The sequence below is a fragment of the Protopterus annectens genome, chromosome 10.part0 (genome assembly GCF_019279795.1).
Source record: "Protopterus annectens isolate FY-2018-M chromosome 10.part0, PAN1.0, whole genome shotgun sequence".
NCBI lineage: Eukaryota > Metazoa > Chordata > Ceratodontiformes > Protopteridae > Protopterus > Protopterus annectens.
Window position 1 is genome coordinate 639,212,282 of NC_056744.1, and position 19,665 is coordinate 639,231,946.

The 19,665-nt window shown below is 43.2% G+C and overlaps 1 protein-coding gene across 1 annotated transcript in view; it reads right to left on the reverse strand.

The window, feature by feature from the left end:
• The window catches only part of NDC1 (NDC1 transmembrane nucleoporin), a 2,145,343-nt gene that overhangs the window by 1,753,068 nt on the left and 372,610 nt on the right, over positions 1–19,665 (reverse strand). The gene's annotated exons all lie outside the window — the stretch shown is intronic.

Below are 19,665 nucleotides of genomic sequence, written 5' to 3' on the forward strand. Positions count from 1 at the left end.
CAAATGCACGGTCACATATTACATTCTCAAACAAACAGAGGTAAACCAAGTATCCATGTACTGGTTTCCCCTGGTAAGGAACCTTTGAGGGCATTCCACCTGCTGCAAGTGCCTGGTTAGGTTCATGCCAAAGGGGACATTGTATGATGGGTCTGATGAGGGCTGAGTAAAGTGGTACTAGAACTTCCTTGGATCTGGATGCCATATCACACTTTTATGAGTTGGGCAACAAAGAATGATTTTCTTAACATCTTGGCAACATGTTAGTCGAAGGACAGATTACTGTCTACATGTGTTACCAAACCACCAATTACTGGGTCAACTTTTAATGGTATTTTACAGAGGGAGTAATTAGCCTGGGTGGACGATTTCCCAAAGGGCACTAAAATGCATTTCTTTGTGTTGAGTTTTGTGGCTTTGGCACCAGTCATTTGTTTGTGTTAGACCCTCATGTAGGATACCAGTGTCATGGGGGTAGTGTATAACGGCAGCCAAATTACAGTTATCTGTGAACTTGATAAGCCAAAGGTTGTTGCCATTAGCCTTGACTTCCAAGAAGTAGATGCCAAGCATGAGTAAGCCCAACACTGAGCCCTGGGTACTCCACTGCTAACTGGTCTCCTGGTGGAGGTCCTCTCAATGTTCTTGACTTCCTGAGTCCTATTTGTGATCCAGCCAGCAATCCAGCAAGTTATGTAAGGATTTATGCCTAGTTCTTAGAGTTTGTCAATAATGCCAACATTATATCGAATGTCTTGGCCAGGTCAAGGTAGGTGGTATGCATAGTTTTCCCCTCATCCATAGCCTTGGTGACCCTCTCAAAGAAGTCTACCAGACTGAGCAGGCAAGACCTTCGCTTAAAGCCAAACTGGGATGGTCACCAATATCCTTGTTGATCATTTCCACGATAATTCATTCCTTGGCTTTGCATATTAGACTTGTCAGACTGATGGGTCTGTAGATCCCAGGGTCAGTTGATGGTCCACCCTTATGAAGGATGACCACTGCGGCCCTACACTCACCTGACATGTAACCAGTTTTGAGGCTGTAGTTGAGGAGTGCGAGTGGCCCTGCTAGGTCATGTTTTAAGCTATTCAGGAGGCAACCAGATTCATTGACTGAGCCTACTGAAGCAATGCTTTTGGCCTGATGGCTGCCAGAACCTGGCTCACTGCTGACAGTTGGAGGGATATGCTAGAAGAGATTTCATATTGGGTACAGAGGGAGAGAGGAGGTGAAGTTAGAGCTAAATTTAATCAGCCTGCGGATTCTCTATGTCACCCTGGTCACTGAAGGCTGTGATATTTATGGCCACTTCTGCACACTGCTGAGTGTCACTCAAGGTTCCCGACATAGCTAAAGAAGGCCTTGTGACTGTCCTTATTCTGGGAGGCTATCTTGATGTCATAATTAGCCTTGCTGGACTCCATTAGGAGTCTTAGTTTCTCATTTAGTTGAATCAGAGAGCTCTTGTCAGAGTTGCTCTTTCCAGTTCTGACCATAACTTTTTTCTTCTGTTATATACTGTGTTAAGGTATGGATTCCACTAATGGGGTTTATTTTTGGTTTTAGATTTGGGCTTATTTCTGGTTGGTATGGCAGACTCATTACAGCCATTTAATAATTCTGCATAGGTAGATGTGTTCTTGGGGTTTGGGGGAACTCGGAATTTTGACAAACTGATCACATAATAGAATAACTATAGAAACTCCTCACTGTCATGGGTTTAGTTGGGTTTTTCAGATTGAGTTATATTTCAAAGGAAACAGCTTTGTGGTCCAACCTCGCCAATGAGGAGGCAACACAGGGGAGAGTGCAATGCCCTCCCATGTTGGCGAGCACTAGGTCCAGTATGCCTGATTCTCTGGAGTGTGCACTATTTGGTCCAGGATGTTCTTGTTGAAAAAGTCCAGTAAACATTATGCCTGTGAGTTAGAGGCAGTGTGCATTTTCCAGTCTACAGAAGAGTAGTTAAGTCTCCCGTGACTAGGGTATTTTGCTAGACAGCAAGTGCCTCTAATAGATCTAGGCAAGAGGTGTGAGCTTTGTAGGTCATACAGAGTGACCTGCAGCTGGCCAGGACATGGTAATGAATCTTTTCTATGGAGACATGGAAGAACTCCAGGGCATCATCCTGTTTAACCAAGCAGGAGCTGTACTTGCTGCTAATGTAGATCTGGACAATTTCAACTTTAGCCCCTATTTGTGCTACGGTTGGCCTTCATGTGTGGAAGGCACTGCAGCCTTGCATTGCCAGAGAACTTTTGCCATTTTAAAGTCTCCGTAGCAGCACAGATGCCCACATTCGCCAGCTTGAAGGGGACCTTGTAGGGTGTGGAGTTTCTTGTTTAGGCTCCTAGCTCTGAGCGGTAACACTTTAAAGTTGCTTTCAGTTTTTTTTTTTTTGTTTGTTTTTTTGCTATGTTGGTAGATTTGTCATTTTGATATTGACTAAACAAGGCACTAATGGGCTGGATAAAATTTTAGCCAATACCCAAAAGACCAGGGGGAACAGGTGCAGACCATCCTTAGCAAAGCAACGTGCTCTGTTAATCATGTCCTCCCAAGCTGGCAGATATTGAATGCCCCTGGAGTGCCACCAGAAACTAAGTCAATTATGACAGTCATTCATTTTCTGTTCATAATATGGCATCATCCTTGAATATTGAATGATACTCACTGAAAAGCATTACCTGCTTCTGTCACATATTCAGAGAGATCCATAACGCCTCTTTTCATATACTCCAATGAGGTATGTCTCGGGTCATTTATGTCCACAAAGACGGTCATAGAATCATATTGGTACTGTGGTGCAGTGACTTAAGTGTATGCATGATATTGCAGATCATAGCTCCAGACAGAGAACTAACCATTACCTTCTTACCTTGTCCAGCCTGCTGGCAATAGCATGTGTGTTGCACAGCAGAATCCCTTATGACAAGAGGTAGAGAGTTTGCTTGTCTTACGTTCTTTGTTCTTGAGGGATCATTACATGTAGTGTGTGGTATTAGGTTTTGCTTTTGGTGTGTACTTTAGTGATTGAGGATAGGTGTTACCTTTCGATGGATCAGGAGATATTTGAAGTTTGGAAAGGTTTCTTTTAAGTGCCTCAGAGTAAGAATGTTTTTGTGTGTGGTGAGCAGTAATTTTGCTTCCAAGGAAGTTATGCATCTACCTCTCTCACATACTCATCAGTAGTGTTAAAGATTAAAATGTTGTCTGAGTACATGACACAATTGCTACATTGTCTCATAGTGCCCATATCTACTAAGCTGACCACTGAGACATTAGGAAATTGCATATCCATGTTGTTGGGATCTGTATTAGAATTAGGTTACTATAGCATAGGGACTTGTTTTTTATAGGGGTCATCTAAGTGGTGTTGGGTTGGGTTAAGGCTAGATATCTGATGTGCTATGATCCGTTATTAGTGCTGTTCAGCGCACTTACTAGCTGCCCTAAGCCTAGCTTCATGCCAAGCCTTTCTGTGCTACAGATTATAGTCCCAAACACCATCTTGATAGGTAAATTTGACAAACTAAGCATTTGCTACTATAGAGGGCACTGTTAACCACTAGTGTGAGGTGAGTAGAACTCCACAAATGTGCCAATTTAGAACAGGCGGGAAAAAAGCTGAAAACTAACTTCTGCGCCCTCTGATCAATAAACTACACATTGAGCTCCATGAAGTGCTTCCCAACTTTACCAGGTAAACACCTGCCACAAGATGGATGATCCTGAACCCCACAAATGTGCCAATTTAGAACAGGGGGGAAAAAAGCTGAAAACTAACTTCTGCACCCTCTGATCAATAAACTACACATTGAGTTCCATGAAGTGCTTCCCAACTCTACCAGGTAAACACCTGCCACAAGATGGATGATCCTGGAATTTCTTAATGTAAAAGCATAGCAAAAGTAGCTCTCAAGTGCAGATTAACACCAAACAACCAAGTCCCTAAAAAGCCCTTTTTTAGATTAAACAATCTTACTTTAAGCCTCCCTGTGTGTTTCCCAACACAGACACACCAGGCTACTTCTTTACTGCCATTAGAATTGCAGTCCTAGTCTTCTTGATGTAGAAAACATACTTTGGTTAGCCAAAACAGAAAAGGTACCAATTAGTTACAACAAGTAATTCTCACTTTAAGGTCTCCTGTGTGTTTCCCTGACTCAGAGAGACCAGGCTACCTTTCTACTGTCACTAAAATTGTAAGCATAGTCTTCCTGATGTAAAAACACACTTTAATTAGCCACAAGTATAAAGGTATCAGAAACAAATCAAACAACTAGCAACAAGCAACTCTTACTGAAGCCTACCTGTGTGCATCCCAACTCGGACCAAGCTACCTTTCTACTGCAACTAGAATTGCAGTCCAAGTCTTCTTTATGTAAAATACATTTTAGTTAGGCAAAAGTGAATAGGTACCAGAAACAAATCTAGTAACTAGCAGCAAGTAATTACAAGGCAATTTAATGGCAGACAAGCCAGCAATGCGGACCGAACACAGATACAAACACACACTCAATTTAAGGCAATTTCAAAGTACACTAACAGTCTAAGGGTAGGGCCTTCTCAGTTTCATCTGTCAGTACCCAGTAAGATCAGCAGAGAAGATAAGACTGAGGAGCTTCTATCGCCAAGTATATATAAGATAAGACTGGGAGGAGTTTCCAAGGTAAGATATACAGAATGGGAAAGCAGCTCAAAAGCCAAGTTTAAAAGCACAACAGGAAAAAGGTCATGTTAGAAATCTCAGGAGAGAGTAAAAATGCAATAAAACGAGAGCACATTCCGAAATTTAACACGTAGGCAGAGCACAGAAACCACTTGAAAATACTGCACTGCAACCATAAAAATGCCTTCAGTTAATACCTCTAACTTCAGATACTGAACAAGTAACAGGAAACAAAAAAAATCATTTAAATGGTAAAATAAGCGCAGTATTTTAAATGTAGTTTAAATGTCCTTCTCTGGATGCAAAACGTAGTCCAAATGCTTCGTTTTCAAGCTTCCAAGCTTTCAGCCGTCCCAAGACTAAAATGGCTGACTGCTTGTGTAATGTAAAATACTGGGGGGCTGGGTTAATTACCGCAAGCTCTAATTATAATTCACATTACTGGCCAAAGCTGACTTTTCTTTGAGCTTGAAAAGTTACTACAACATAGAATTAAATACATGATGCTAATAATTCGCTTAACAGCTCAGAAAAACAATGGATACTGTTTGAAAGCATTTAACACAAGGAGTTAGATGAGCAATGCGGATAATCCATTTAAGAGCTGAAAGAAATAAACTCCTATGTTAGCAGTATGTATGACTGCAAGGCCTGATCCCGCACCTGCATGGCTAGACTTCAAAGACCTTTTCCCCACTGTTCACGTACCACATCAATGCAAACTTTTCCGTACTGATTTTGAGGGACCCAGACATCCAGATAATCTAAAATGCCTTCTGCACATGGATGACCTTTCTCACTTCCTTGATGTTTGCTTAGTTTTTGCTCCCTGCCACTTTAGATGCCCTGCACTTTGAGACCCAATGTGTCAGCTCACCAAGCTAGGTCTGACACATTTGTAGTCAATGTTTAACAGGACAGAGGATTTAAGCACACCCTTGTTTTTTTCATTTGGTGTACCCATCACCTTAGTTCAGCCCTGACATAAGGCAACAGAGAGACAGTAGCTTCCAATGGTTGGTTCTGCTGGTCATACATGTTCCATGAGGAACTACTGCATTTTCTTCATGCATAACCTGACCAATAAGGTCATCAACATGGTGGAAATCAGATGCCCAAAGATGGTCAAAAATTACCTGGCTATTAGTCTAGGTTCCCCTTGCTACAGTCTGGATGAGGGCAGCTGGCAAGTCTACTTTCTGACACGTGAGGTTTGGACCAAGTGTCTCCAGAAAGACTAGCATATGAATTGGGCACAAGTTGGACTTACATTTGTTAAAGTCAAAACTCACAGTCCTTGAGCAGTGTAGGGTATAGGCTGCAGCCCTCTGCATCTCTTCCAGAGACTGGGACATAAATAGGCAGTTATCAAAGTATGGGTAGATATGGATGCTCATGCCAATACAGTGAATTATCAATGCAGATAGACATTTTGAGAAAACCATGGGCTCAGCAGCTCAACCAAACAACAAAAAAAGCAACTGACAATTGTGACCAATTGTCACAGACCTCAGACACTGCTGGTGTCCCCTGTAAATAGCGATGTGCAAATAGGCAACAATAAGCACCTGACAGCTAGGAGAGAAGTAAGGTGAGTAATGTCAACTTCTTGAATTTTCAAAAACACACCTCCAGTTACCATCTTTTCTTGGGATGAGGATTAGCCTCAAGTGAAACTTTTTGTTTTCCTGTCCAATGTACATGGTCTCAGTTATACCTCAGGTCATAATTTTCAGTATGACAAGAATGTACTATTTTCACTGGATATTGATACTGTGAATTTTACAGCCTCTCCATAAATTACAGCTTCATTCAATAATTAGAAGAACTTGTCTGTCTGAGGTTATGCTTATCCTACTGCTGACAGTATGAGAACAACAGACACTCTAGCTTGGAAACAAGATGGAGTATGCCAGAGGGTGAGGTTAAAAACAGAGGTGGGATGTTAGAGGATTCAGAAAGTCAGAGTCTAGTGAAGTCAAAGCAGCTCCCTGCAGAGGGGGAGGGGGGTTAAACCTCTCCCTCTCTATCTTCATGCTGCCATCTTTTTTATTTGTGCAGCCTTTCTACCTTTGGACTGTTTCCATTTACCTACACTCTGCAACTAGGGCTCTTGTTTGGAAAGATAAACGATACTTATGTTCATACCATAATGCTGGAACCTTTCATTCCTATTTGTCTGACATGATGGTTGGGTATTCAGGCCACTTGACAGATCCACAAGAGCAAAGCTAATGATCAAACCTAGAGCTCCTTTAACTTTCCCATCCACAATACACTTGTCCTTTTAAGCTAGCTTCCATCAGATTGAGTTTGCTACCTAAAATATTCGCAAAGTAAATTCCCTTGCAGTCCTCATAGAGATCCATGGAAGAGGGGGTTGTAAGACGGATGTTGTACCAGACAGACAGGAATTAAAGGATCCAGTGAAATATTAAGTACCTAACACATACTATTCAAGCCATCTAATCCAACTGATAGGTCAGAATCCCCAGCTACAGAAGCTCTTGGGTGGCATCATGACAACACATCTTTTGACAATAGAGGTTCCAAAGGAATCCCACAGATCTTGAAGTCAAATCCAAAAAGTATGAATTGTGTACTTAGTTGTTGCAATAAAAATATCATCAGCTGAGGAATTCTTGAAATATGTAGATGTAACTACAGAATGCGTTTAATGAGCTCTTGTTTTGCACGACAATGGTATATTTTGTCTGGCATAAACAAAGGAGATACAGTCAGCCACTTGGACACTTATCTTTGACAGTGTCTTGCTCAGACTGTTGGCAGCAAATGATAGTCCCTACTAAAAGATTTGGTGCAGTGGAAACAAAACCTCAGTTAAATATGAAAGTCAAGGGTGAGGAAAGTATACTCTTGTTGGCACATTTAGGAATAAAAAACTGGAAAATGGGCTGCCTGAATTAGACTAGATTCAGAGACCAATTTGGAAATAAAGGATCTGGCTCTGAGAGAAGCTATGCCCTTATGAAAAATCAGGTATGGCTGGAAAGCATAAATGGCATGTAACTCAAATATTCTCCTACATGAAGTGATGGAGACAGTTTTCCAAGAAAGGATTTTTACAGCAATGGAGTAAGCTGGTTCAAACAGTGGTTGTGTTAGAAGCATCCAATACAAAATTTAAACCCCACAGGGGGTCTAAGTAGAAATATCCTAAAGCTTTACAAAGTCTAATTGATACCAGATAATGGAAGCTGCCCTGTAAAAGAAAGTTCAAAGTTGCAGCTAACTGCACCATAACTTCTGAAAACTAGCCCCTGAATTGAATAGTGTAAACAAATGTAAAACCTCAGGAACTAAGACCTCAAAAAGGTTTATCCTTTGGGGGACAGCCCAGTGTGTGAAACATTTCTATTTACTAATACAGATCCTATGAGCAGAATCCTTTTGGGATGCTGAAAGGATCCGGACAGCATCCTGGGAAAAGACAAGGTCTACGCTCTTAACAGAACTGAAAAAAAAAAAATCAAGCTGTTAACTTACTTCTGGTTATGGAGGCCTGGGTGAGGCTTCCCGGACAGGGAGATAGGAGATTTGATGCCTAATCCTGCAGCCAGTGGGGCTTCCTGCAAGAGCCATCAGCAGGGGAAACCAAATTTGTCTGAGTGAAAATGGAGTAATGAGTTTGAGTATGACTGCTGCATTGCACTACAGAGCTTTCTCTAAAAATTTGGGAATCAAGGGCACAGGTGGGTAAGAAAAGATCTGAAACTACACATCTTGGGGATCAATGCAAAGTACGTGCTGCATTTGATACTGGACAGAGATGGAAACAAAAATCACAGCACAGATGGTTGAAAATGGTCTGAGCCACCAATGCATTCAGGCACCATTTGTGATGCATCAGAATAGTCGTGTTGTGCCAGTCCACAAGGTAGTTGGATATCCTGGGAATGTGTGTGAATACATTGCCCAGTCACTCTCACTTCTTCACAATATAACTGGTATGACTGTTCCCATCTGTTTCTTTATGACCCAGACCTACTTATCCTTTCACATACTACAGGTATTCTGCACGGCTCTATTCTAGGCCCTCTCCTATTTAACATATTTATTAATAACCTCCACTGACCATGCTAGTTTAGCTCAGTAGGCAGACGACTCAACATTAATATGCGGCCTCAACAATAAATAAGCCTTAAGATATTACCCAAAAATCTTTCTCCTCTGTAGAAACAGTTAATCAGCACAGAATAATTGTATTACAAGGAATGGCTGCAGAACGTTTCAAACACAGTCAGTGGGGAGAGCACAGACGGCCTTGATAATTTTTAAAGGGAGTAACATAAATGTTTCTCCAAACATGTTGTATAAATCATGCATGAAAAAAAAGAAGTTATGTACTTACCATAACGTTCCATCGGAGTTGTTGCTTTTCATTTGTCTTCAAACTGTGGGTATTTGGATCTGGCACGGATCCGACTCGGCCACCCTCCCATCATTTGATACAAGCTCCAAGTGCCTCACCTACTCATAATGCCCCTGTCTCCCTCCTCCCTTCAGATCAAGTTTGTTGCCCACCCCAGCATCCTAATCTTATCCAAATTCTCATCTTGTGACAAGGATCTTTCTAATCAAGCAGAGGAGACCAGAAGCATACTCATATGTTGACCATTCCTCATCTCACCAGACCACCACACAGCCTAAAAAAGGCAGGGGGAAGGAGGGAGGGATGGTTGAAGACAAGTGAAGAGCAACAACTCAGATGGAACGTTATGGTGAGTACATAACTTCTTTATCTGAAGTTGTTGTCTTCATTTGCTCTTCAACCTGTGGGACAGAGTCCCCAGCTACTAAACACCTGAGAGGCACTCATGGAAGGATATTCCGGAGCACTGCAGAGCCAAAGGATGCCCTGTTCCTGGATAAAATGTCCAACTTGTAATGCAAAATGAAAGTGTGTGATGAAGCCCAAGTAGCCACAGAACAAATATCATCTAGAGAAACTCTGGACCAGAAAACAGCTGAAGTAGCCATAAATCTGGTGGAATGCACCTGACCTGGCAGAGTTAAACCTCTAGCTGAATACGCCAAGGAAATGCACTGGGAAAGCCAACGGGCAATGCTAACCTTCGACACTTGTTTCCCTACAAAGGGCTTTGAATAGGAAATAAAAAGTTGGTCAGACTTACAAAATTACTTTTTCCCTTGCAGGTAAAAACGTAGTCGCCTGTGCACATCTAACAAATGGAGTTTGTACTCTCCCTTATTTTGAAAATCTGGAAAGAAAACTGGAAGATTAATCACTTGATTAATGTTGATTTCCAAAGCTACTTTAGGAAGAAAGGATGGATTAGTACACAGTGACACCCTGTCTTTATGAAATACCAAATGGGGGGCTTGTCTGCTAATGCCTGAAGCTCTGAGACCCTTTTGGCAGATGTAATAGCAACTAAGGAAGCAGTCTTCCAAGACAAAAACTGTAAATCCACTGTGGCTGCAGGTTCAAAGGAGGGACTAGACCAAGGCTTGCAGAACTAGCGTGAGATCCCAAGGAGGTGTTAGATCCTTAACTGGTGGCCAAAGTAAGAAGGTGCCTTTCAAAAAGGCTTTACAAAGCTTAGAAGAAGCTAGGGAAGACATGTTGTCGCCTACATGGAAGTTAGATATAGCTGCCAGTTGGACCTTGATCATAGAAGAACTTGCACTTTGTTAAAAAGCTAAAACCACCTGAAGCAAAGCAGTGAATGGGTCCAGGTCATGTTCAGAGGCCCAAATATAAAAACTTTTCCACTTACTGGAATAACTTTCCTAGAAGAAGATTTGAGCCGCCACCAAAATTCTTTTGACTAGTGACGATAACCCAGGAGTCCTGACTATCATGGGAAATGAAGCAGCCAAGCAGTGAGCTTCAGACTGACCAGGTCTAGATGGGGGGATCCCTGAGAAATGAGAGACAAGATCCAGAATTGGATCTAACGTCCAGGGCGGACACAACCTGAGACCACAGAGAGGGGAACCAATACTTGGCAAGGCCAGAATGGGGCAATGAGCATGACAGAGCTCCCCAACCTGCAAGCTTTCTGAAGAAATTTCAGTATGAGGGACAGAGGAGGATATGCATACAGGTGACCGGAGGCCCAAGCATGAACCAGACAGTCTCTGGGGGCTTCCCCCGTTAAAGGGGGGGTTCAGAGCAAAAAGTACAGTTTTGTACCTACCATAAATGTAGATGTCCGAACTGGATAGCATCTGCAGTCATAACAAATGGGTTGTCCTGTCGTCAGGCAGCCCTTGATCGGCAGATTCCAAAGTCTGGGTCCGGCTGCTGATGTCGCACTTCACCCGCCGTCATCTCTGCTGGTCTTCGGGTATAAAGGCATCAGCCGACGCCATTTTCCTCAGTGTTTCTTGCCCCAGATGCCAATTGCCCTCTTGGAAAGCTAAATTTTGGATAAATGCCAATGTTTCCAAAATAGTAGAAGGCAAACAAAAAATAAACATGTATGTACATATATACAAACAAATACACCATAAGAGACTCCCCAGCTAGCTATTAGGAGGGTAAATACCCTAGGAGTACCGCAGAGGGAAGGAGGAGGGTAATCCTGACTGCAGATGCTATCCAGTTCGGACATCTACATTTATGGTAGGTACAAAACTGTACTATGTCCTTCATGGATGCATCTGCAGTCATAACAAATGGGTAGAATACCATAGCCAAACTAGGGAAGGAGGAATAATAATTATGGTGTAGTCAGGATCCCTTGCAGTACAGCAGTGGCAAACCCTGCTCGGGATCTAGAATATAGAGGTAAATTATAATGCTTGGCAAATGTATGCACGGAGGTCCAAGTAGCTGCCTCAATAATGTCCTTGGTTGCCACTCCTCTTAAGAAAGCTGTGGTAGTGGCTGTAGCCCTTGTAGAATGAGGTCTTATGTTCTGTGGAATTGGTTTTCCATGGTAGGAGTAACAGAATCGTATGCAATTTCCTATCCATTTGGAGATTGTCTGTTTGGAAATTGCTTTTCCTTCCATTCCTGTTGCATAGGCTACAAAGAGCTGGTCAGTTTTTCTGTTACGTTTGGTTCTGTCCAGGTAGTAGCGTAACTGTCTATGTACATCCAAGGTATGCATTATTCTTTCACCTCTGTTTTGTGGATTGGGAAAGAAGGTAGGTAGGTGGATTGCCTGGTTTAAAGACACTCTGGATACCACCCTTAGGCATAAATGTAGGATTAGTTCTCAGGGACACCCTATCTTGATGGAAGATTAGGAAGGGTTGCACTGCCATTAAGGCCTGTAGTTCCGAAACCCTCCTTGCTGAAGTAATAGCCAGTAGGAAAGCAGTTTTCCATGACAGGTGTTGTAGATCTGCTGTTGCTGCTGGTTCAAACGGAGGGAGTGTCAACTTTTCTAGTACAAAATTCAAGTCCCATGCTGGTAATGGTGGTTTCCTAGGAGGTTTTACATTCTTGACCCCTCTGAGGAACTGCCTGAGTAGAGGATGTGAAAAGACAGGAGGATCAAAGCTGTATTCTGCTGAAATAGCTGATGCATGTATCTTGATGGAGGAATAGGACAGGCCTGTATGTAGAAGCTCTGCCAAGTACTCCAGAATGTTAGCAATATCTATGTTCGACACATCTTTTCCTCTTTCAGTACTCCAAATGACGAACCTTTTCCATTTTCCTGCATAGTTCCTTCTTGTTGAAGGTCTGCGGGCTTCAAGGATAATGTCTTTAACCCTTTGTGAAAGGTCTGGGTTAGTTACTGCTATGTGATGTTCCAGGCAGTCAGTTGCAAGGTTTTTAGGTTTGGATGTATGATGCTGTAGTTGTTCTGAGTTAACATCAGAGGCATCAGGGGTATTGACCACATTTTCTCCCGAGACATGCTCCTCAGCAATGGGTACCAGTGTTGTCTTGGCCAGTTCGCAGCTATCAGAATTATCCTTGGACGTTCCTCTTTGATTTTCAGTAATACCTTGTGCATCAAGGGAAGAGGTGGAAATGCATATGCTGTCAGGCCTTTCCAGCTGAAGGATAGAGAGTCCACCTTCCATGCAAGTGGGTGGAATGTCCTTGTGCAGAATTTTTTGAGCTGGTGATTTTGTGGGAAGCGAATAGATCTATTTGTGGCATTCCCCATTTCTTTGTGATGGCCTTGAAGATGTCCGGGTGTAGCATCCATTCGTGAGCATCCGAGGTGGTTCTGCTTAAAATGTCTGCTAGGGTGTTCTCTTTTCCGGTACAAATATTGCCTGTAACTGGATGTTGTAGCTGAAAGCCAGATTCCAAAGGTCCAAAGTCATTCTGCATAGGGGGTAGGAATGAGTGCCTCCCTGTTTGTTGATGTACCACATGACTGTGGTGTTGTCTGTCCTTATCATCAAATGGCCTTCTTTGAGGAATGGTCTGAATTTTAGGATTGCCAGTTTTACTGCCAGCATTTCTTTTTGGTTTATGTGCAGGTGCAGCTGGTCCTGAGTCCACAGTCCTTATGCATTTGTCCAGCATGTGTGCCCCCCATCCTAGGTCTGAGGCATCCGTTGTGATGGTTTGGTTTGCTCGAAAGTTGTGGAAGGGTAAGCCTGGGATTGACTGGCATGCCCGAGCCCACCATAGGCACTCCTGTTTTAAGCATGGGATTAGTGGTATTTCTGTTTCTAAGCTGTGTCTGTGTTGAGACCATAAATTCTTTAGGTACCACTGTAACTTTCTCATATGCAGTCTGGCAAGTGGGACCAAGATTATGCATGATGCCATGAAGCCCAAGGCCTGCAGAACTTTTCTTGCTGTTAGTTTGTTCTGCTTTGTTAATGTCAAGAAGTAAAGAGGGAGCTCTTTTTGTTTTTCTGCAGTTAGGAATGCCATCTGTTTTACTGTGTCCAATTCAGCAAGAAAGTTCTTGTCTGGGATGGTATCAGCCTTGACTTTTGTAAATTGACTGTGTATCCCAGGGCTTGTAGGAAGTAAATGACCCTTTGTAAATCTGTTGTCAGCTTGCTTTTGTTGTCCGCTTGTAACAGGCAGTCGTCCAGGTATGGATAAATTTGGATTCCCTGTACTCTGCAGTGAGCGATTACTGATGCCAGGCATTTTGTGAATACTCTGGGCGCAGTAGATAAACCAAAGGGCAATGCTGAGAATTGATAATGCTCTGATCCTGCAAGAAATCTGAGGTATCTTCTGCAATTTGGTCGAATGGGGACGTGCAGGTATGCCTCCTTGAGATCTAGAGTTACCAGCCAACACTCCTTGCCCAGCATGGGAAGAAGTTGCTGTAGGGTCAGCATTTTGAATTTTGGGACAATGATGTATGTGTTTAAGATGGACAGGTTGAGAATAGGTCTCCAGTTTTTCTCTTTTCTTGGAACTAGGAAGAGTCTGGAGTAGAATCCTTTGCCCTGTTCTGTTATTGGTACCCTTTCCACAGCTCTCATCTTTATTAATTCCGCTATCTGGTGCAGGGCTTCTATTTTTTGATTTGGGGGCAGGTTTGGCATTCTTCTTTTTACTGGTAAAGTGTGGAAGTGGAACCTGTAGCCTTGGTCTATGGTTTGCAAAATCCACTTGTCTTTTGTAATATAGTGCCAATTTTTCGAGAATAAGGCTAACTTTCCGCCTAATGGTGCTGCTATTTGCTCCCTGGTAGGCGGAGTCAGAGCCAAGTCACTGTGATTGTCCTGTTGCAGTGGCAGTGGTTGTGTCTGTGCCTCGATTATTGCCTTGCCACTGTCGTCCTCTGTAGGCACCTCCTCTGGATTGATTTGTGCCCCTAGAGCGTCTGTTCCTGCCCCTTTGTGATCTTGTGGAGTCAGGAAAGGACCAATTTTTGGCAGGCCAGTTCCTGCTAAACCTTGGGGACTGAACCTGTAGGAAATCTTTAACTGTTTGTACAGATTTTGCCTTCTCTTCCATTTTCTTCATTACCTGCTGGGCAGGTTCCCCAAATAGACTGGCCTTATCCATAGGAGCATCCAATAGCTTAGCTTTAACATGATCCGGCAAGACCTGTTCTTTCAACCATGCATACCTTCTTATCACTGTGCCAGTCATGGCTGATCTAAATGAAGCCTCCAGTGCATCATAGCCACATTTTAAAGAATGGTTACTAACCTGTTGGATGTTATTCACCATTTCTAATACATATTTCTTATCTAAAGATTCATCAGAGGACAGCTTTTTAATTAACTGATCAAACATAAACTCTTGGTATTGGATCATGTGAAACTGACAGTTTAAAGCTCTAGCTGAGAGAGTAGCAGAGGTGTAGACTTTTTTCCCCCTCTCTCTAATGACCTGGATTCCCTTTCAGAGGGAATAGGGTTTTTTGCTGTGGTCGAGGCTACTGCCTTAGGCCCCTGGGATATAGTTTCGGGTCTGCAAGTGGGGTCTTGTATAGGTGGTGATGAGTGTCTGGCACCCTGTAAAATCTATCTGGTTTGGCAGGGGCTGGAGGTAAAGAATCAGGTGCAGTGCAGACATCATTAAATGCATCGTCCACAACCGATAGGACAGGAGGTATAGCTAAGGGCCTATGTTGTGGTAAGTGCAGAAAAGTCCTAAGCCTTTTTCTAGAATCTGAGAAATCTTGTCCCTGCCATTGGAATTGTTCTCTCATGGCATGTAAGGTTTCCCCAAAGGAGAATTCCTCTGGTGGAGAGGCAGCTGGAATGGATTCTTCAGCATCTGAATCTTCATAATTGGAAAAAGGAGCCTCTGGCTGGTCTGTAATGTCTGAGTCATCCAGAATCATCAGAGGACACAGGCTCGGGGGCTCTGCTCTAGGTCTCTTTTCTGGGGCTGAGAGGCCCTGTCTGGGTGAGATTGGGATCCCCTAATTAAGGATATTAAATCTTCTGCCAGAGTAAGCATTTGTGAACTAGAAGTAGGCCTGAGTGAGGGTGGTTTAACAGGCACTGATTTAGCTGATTTGGCTGCTTTAGCCCTGGCAAAGGCCTTAATAGACATGGCTGCAGGAGGCCTAGCAGCACCACGTGCTGGAGTAGAGATATCCAAAGGGATGGTGTCTGATAGATCAGTAGGAACCACAGTTGTAGGCAAAATTTCTGAGGCTGATTCAGGTAAGGTAGCAGGAGCCTCAGTAGTAGTCATGGATTCGGCTGAAGATTGACCAGTTTTCTCGGTTTCGGCCGAAACAGAGACACTCGCGGCTTGCTTAACCGTGGTTTCGGCCAAAACCGCGGACAGCGAGTGTCGGTCTTTTTCTTTGCGTTTTTTAACAATTTGGGTAGTCGGAGGATCCGACGGCATAATGTACGCAAAATCTGAGCCGAAAAAAGTACAGTTTTGTACCTACCATAAATGTAGATGTTCGAGGATCCACATTGCTGCAGTCCTAACTATTGGGGTAGTCCGCTGTCCAGTCGGCCCGAATACCAAAGTATATGGCTGACGTCGGTCACGGCGCATTAGACTGACGTCAGTACGTCAGGGTACTAATGCGCATGACCGACGCCATAACCTCAGTCTTTTCTTGCCCCAGATGTCAGAAGACCCTAAAAAGACAAGGCCAAAACCAAAACATACCAAACATACCTGCACCAAAAACATATACAATATATACAAAGGTACCAGAATATAATCTCACCTACACAACCACTCCTAAACACAGAGGGGAAGGAGGGAGGGTAAATTGGACTGCAGCAATGTGGATCCTCGAACATCTACATTTATGGTAGGTACAAAACTGTACTATGTTCTTCATTCCACATTGCTGCAGTCCTAATTATTGGGTAGAATCCCAAAGCAGAGGTAAGGGAGGCTGGCAAATCATAAGGAAGCAGGAGCTGATAACATGCCTTGCAAAATAGCTGTGGCAAAACCAGCCCTAGACTTAGAGTAGAGAGGAAGGTGGTAATGCTTAGAGAAAGTATGCACTGAACTCCAAGTAGCTGCCTCCAAAATATCCTTAGTTGCCACCCCTTAGAAATGCTGTTGAAGTGGCAGTAGCCCTAGTGGAATGAGGCCTAATCCCAGCTGGAATCTCTTTGCCATGATGGGAATAACAAAATGCAATGCAAAACCCAATCCACCTAGAAATAGTTTGTTTTGACACAGGCTTGCCCTGAACTCAAAGCAAAAGAAACAAACAACTGCTGAGACTTTCTAAAATCCTTAGTCCTGCTTAAATAATAACGCAATTGCCTGTGTACATCTAAAGTGTGCAAAATCTTTTCCCCTTTATTTTGGGGATCTGCATAGAAAGTAGGCAAATGAATAGTTTGGTTTAAAGCCACACTAGAAACCACCTTAGGCATAAAGGAAGGATTAGTACGTAATGATACCCTATCCTTATGAAAAATCAGAAAAGGCTCAACCGCCATAAGGGCCTGTAACTCAGAAACCCTTCTTGCAGAAGTAATGGCCAACAAAAAAGCAGTCTTCCATGACAAGTATTTCAGGTCAGCAGTAGCTGCAGGCTCAAAAGGTTGTAGAGTAAGTTTCTCCAACACAAAATTGAGATCCCACGCAGGAGTAGGAGCTCTTGGGGTCTTATATTCTTTGCCGCCCTAAGAAATTGCTTGAATAAAGGATGTGAAAACAATGGTGGGTCACAATCATAGTGAGCTGAAATTGCTGCAGCATGAATCTTAATAGAAGAGAAAGACAAACCTTTGTCCAATAACTCAGTAAGATATTGAAGAGCCACACTCAAATTAGGCTCCGAAATCTCCAAATTCTGTGCTGCAGTCCAAAATAAAATCTCTTCCATTTTTCTGCATACACTTTCCTTGTACTAGGTCTTCTGGCTTCCATAATCACATTTAAAACCTGTTGAGGAAGTTGAGACCTGCTGTCTTTCAAAACAGAATATGCCAGGCTGTTAGATGAAGAGTTTGAAGCTTGACATTGAGCAGATGACCGTCCCTCTGAGACAATAGGTGTGGAATCAAGGGTAAAGGCCATGGAGGCTTCCTTACCAGACTCCTCAGTAATGGGTACCAGTGCTGCCGAAGCCAATCTGGAGCTATTAAAATCATCCTTGGCTTGTCTTGTCTGACCTTTAGAAGCACCTTTGGGAGAAGAGGCAGAGGTGGAAAAGCATACACATGAAGATTTTTCCAACTGAAGGAAAGAGCATCCACTTTCCAGGCTGTGTGATGAAATCCCTTCGTGCAAAACTTTGGCAGCTGGTGGTTTAGTGGAGAAGCGGACAGATCTATGTCTGGAGTTCCCCATGACACTGTCAATTTTTGAAATACATGAAGATCCAGTTTCCACTCGTGGGGATCCATGATTTGTCTGCTTAACACATCTGCTAAGGAGTTCTGTGCTCGGCAGAAACCTTGCCTGAAGAGTTAGTTGCAAGCTGAGCGCAGTCTCCCATAAAATCATTGCTTGCCTGCACAATGGGTAAGAATGTGTTCCCCCTTGTTTGTTGATGTACCACATGACAGTTGTGTTGTCTGTTAGAATCAACACCTGCCCTGGAAGAAGTAACTCCTTGAAAGCCATTAATGCAAACTGGACTGCTAACATCTCTTTCATGTTGATATGTAGATGCTGTAGTCTGGCAGGCCACTTGTCTTGTATCCACTTTCCATCTAGATGAGCTCCCCAAGCAATGTCTGAGGCATCTGTCGTTAGAATCGGACTTGCCTCTGGCCGGGTCACAGAGAGTCCCTTGTTTAGGTGACATTCCTGAGCCCACCACAAAAATTCCATTTGAATGCAAGGTATTATTTGAATGACAGTGTCCAAATCCTGGCAGTGCTGTGTCCATAGATTTTTGAGATACCATTGTAGCTTCCTCATATGCAGTTTGGCATTGGGAAGCACCAGAATACAAGATGCCATGAACCCTAAGGCTTGAAGGACTGTCCTTGCAGTCAGCCCGGACTGAAGAGATAATTGATGGAAGTAACTGGAAAGATTCTTTTGTTTGTCCGGGGTTAGAAAGGCCATCTGGGCTGCTGTATTCAGTCTCACACCCAGAAAGCACATGTCTTGAGAGGGTACTAGACTGGACTTTATTTCGTTCACAGAATACCCTAGGCATCTTAGCACTGCTATGACATATTCCAAATGCTGTAGAAGGTCTTCCTTTTCTTGAGCCAGAATCAGGCAGTCGTCCAAGTAAGGATAGATTTGAATTCCTTTTAGCCTGAAGTAAGCTATCACTGGAGCCAGAACCTTTGTGAATACTCTGGGCGCAGTAGATAAGCCAAAGGGCAATGCAGAGAACTGATAATGAGAATTTCCAGCTCGAAAACGCAGATACTTTCTGCAACTTAGTCTTATAGGCACATGAAGGTAAGCTTCCTTGAGATCTAAAGTTACCATCCAGTGATCTTTGCCCAGTAGAGGTAAAAGCTGTTGTAACGTCAACATTTTGAACTTTGGAATGTCCAGAAAAGTGTTGAGGATAGATAAATCCAAAACTGGTCTCCACGTGTTCCCCTTCTTTGGTACTAGGAACAGGCGAGAATAAAATCCTAGGCCCCTTTCTGGCACAGGAACTGACTGAATGGCTCCTATTTGGAGTAACAGAGAAATTTGTCTGCGAGCCTCTGTTCTTTGTAGAGGAGGAATGTCTGGCATGCCTTTGAAAGGAGGCAAGGTATGGAAATAAAACCTGTAACCGTGGTGAATGATATCCAGAACCCATTTGTCTTGGGTAATTAAATCCCAATTTTCTTTGAAAAGAGACAGTCTTCCTCCTAGAGGTGCCGTCAGGCGAGAAGGTACTGGCAGCTGAAAAGGCAGGTCATTGGGTCTGCTTACGAAAGGACTGACCCCTGCCCTCACCAGAAGTCTGAGCAGGTGAACTCCCTGTCCTAGGCCTAAAAGAACCTTGAGCTCTGCCCCTACCACGTCTAGACCTACCCCTAGACTGGGAATCATAAGCAGGATAAGTCCACCCCTTAGTAGGCCAATTTCTACTAAACTTGGAGGCTGCACCTGCAAAAATCCTTAACAGTTTGCATAGACTTAGCCTTGTCCTCCATTTTCTTTAAAACTGCTTCCACAGGCGAACCAAACAACACATCAG